The 2,503-nt window shown below is 39.0% G+C and overlaps 1 long non-coding RNA gene across 1 annotated transcript; it reads left to right on the top strand.

Moving 5' to 3' along the window:
• The first annotated feature begins 292 nt into the window (after positions 1-292).
• Positions 293-1,787, top strand: LOC105551874. Its single transcript, XR_001007910.1, has 2 exons — positions 293-391; positions 1,431-1,787. It is a non-coding gene; the product is annotated as an uncharacterized LOC105551874 (long non-coding RNA).
• Positions 1,788-2,503: the final 716 nt, after the last annotated feature.

Here is a 2,503-nt window from a genome sequence, read left to right as displayed (position 1 = left end):
ACAGCCAACAGGAAGTGAACGCAAACACATTCGCCTCAACATAAACACACACAGACTTCACCTATGGCCGAACTTCTGCCCTTGGGTGACCAACACCACTAGGACATGGGTCAAAAGGTTGCAGTATGACAGAAAATGCAGCCTTATTGAATGAAAAAGAAAATGAAAAATTCTTTTGTTTGCTTTACTCTGTGGTTTGCATAGCTAGTGTGATGTCATAATGGAGTTGAGTGGGAAAAAGAAGTCCCTGCTCTATCACAGTCTGAGAAAGGCCGTCGGAAATTGTTAGGCGTGAAAGAAAAAATCGTATGGAAGACCTACACAAAATAAAAGCAAGTCTCACTGCTTTTCAAGGGAAGTATAGAAGTGATTAGTCTCTGATGATAATAAGGTATGAGAGCAATGTCAGAAAATTTATCTTCCCATTATGCAGAGGATGGAGGAAATACAGATGCAGAGACACAGCTTGCTGACACACTCCCCTCCCTTCCTCTCCAAGGCACCCTCATCACAGTAGGCCAGAAAAAAAGATTTTATGCTTAAAGCTGTATGATCTGGGAGCACATTTTTTATGTGTGTGTGTGTGTGTGTGTGTATATATATACACACACACATATGTATATAAATGTATATACACACACACATATATACACAATATTTAAACATGTATATACGTGATACATGTGTGTATTTCCAAATACATATATACAAATCATGTACAAAAAGGCCTGTAAACATGAAGCTTACCTGGCAGATTGAATAACCTCACAAAGTGTAAGAACTGGGAATCTCCTGGTGTGTGTGGCTATTTCCATCCGTTCAAAATTTAAGCAACTCGGCAAGTTCTGGATGATTCTATTGCAGAATGTGTCTTCAGGGTAAAAAATTTTGATCATTTATGTGGGTAAAAAATCCTGATCATTTGAATGAGAACAGCCTGTGTTCAAATTCAATCAATCATTCTGTTGGTAAAGATTACATTTAACCAAAAAAAGAGGAGGGAGGGATAGCATTAGGAGATATACCTAATGTAAATGACGAGTTAATAGGTGCAGCACACCAACATGGCACATGTATACATATGTAACAAACCTGCACGTGGCACATGTACCCTAGAACTTAAAGTATAATTAAAAAATAATTAAAATAAAACAGAAAAAAAAGGAGACTGCATTGCATTTCTGAGGTTGTGGAATTCCAAAATGTCTGATTTTATTCTAGAACTTCTATTACTATGTGCCTTCTGATAGGCTGGACTTTAGCTACATATTTTTTCTTCTTACTATCTGAACAAATAATGAACTATTGATTTTCAAAATGAATTTATATTGGAGATAATTGAGCAAGTTTTTGGAAACACATACTACTATTATTTTTTAATGCAGTTTTCAGTAACCTGAATTAGAGCATTCATGATTTTTGTTTCCTAGGGGTACCCTTGTGTAACACAGCACAAGCTCTCAGAAGTGAGACTTTAGCTCCTTACAAATGCTGAGCAGACATGAACACCCTCCTGGGAGATTGATGAGTCCTATTAACCTTGTTGCGTAGATGGAAACTCAGAAACAAAGTGACTCTGAGGATTAAGAGGAAGTCAATGTCAGCATCAGGATTAGAATTCACACTTGCCTGGTTTCTCAGCCCATGACCAGCTCCCCCATGGATTCCTTCTTTGTCTTCCTCCCCAAGTGAGGGGACAGGGTGTTTCCAAACTTTAAAAGGATCCTGTTATCCTCAGGCCTCTGCCTTGTAGGAAGGTCCTTTCTTTTAATAAATTACAGAGCTGAGAAGTGACTTTGAGGTGATTTATTCTAATCTCCCTATTTTATAAGTGGGAACAAGGTCATAAAAATGCTAGAAACAATAAGAATGCCCATTTTGCAGAAATATAATTGAGAGGCAAGTGGGTGTAGTGAAAAGTGCTGGATAGAATAGGCTTTAGGGGCCTGGATTTGAAGCCTGACTTTGAATCACTGAACCTCAGTTTGTTGTCTGTAAAATGTAGAAAGCAATATTGCCTTTAGTGTTTTACGAAAATTAAATATGTGAAGTTCATAGATGTTGTAGGCACTTCTTCAGGTTTTTTGGCCATCCATGTTTTCATTTTCTTTCCTATTGTACTTCTAAAATTTCTCTCTGTGAGAAAAACAATACTCAGATGTTCTCACTTTAGGGTTTAATCCCAGGTCAGTGGGATTTTGTGAGACTTTAGTTTTGGAACTTCGTTGAACCCAGTGTCGGGAATTAAGACCTGACTGTAGCCCTCGGCAGTTTAATGCCCAGAGTTCTCAGTGTTTTCTGCAAGGTTAGCATTTGAAGAGCCCCCACATATAGAGTCCAGGGGGCTAGGCAGGCAGGTAGGTAGTCTGTGGGGTGGGGGTCACATCGAGTGTCAAAGTTCTGGAAGGTGTCACTCATTGGTTGGGCACTGATGCAGATCCGTAACTGAAATGTTTTCTCTACAGTCTGGGAGCCCCGTATTCCTTATCTCATTGCCCATTTC

This window comes from Mandrillus leucophaeus, unplaced genomic scaffold (genome assembly GCF_000951045.1).
Source record: "Mandrillus leucophaeus isolate KB7577 unplaced genomic scaffold, Mleu.le_1.0 Scaffold536, whole genome shotgun sequence".
Lineage (NCBI taxonomy): Eukaryota > Metazoa > Chordata > Mammalia > Primates > Cercopithecidae > Mandrillus > Mandrillus leucophaeus.
The sequence above is the reverse complement of the archived record's forward strand: the minus strand, read 5'-3'. Positions and strand labels throughout refer to the sequence as shown.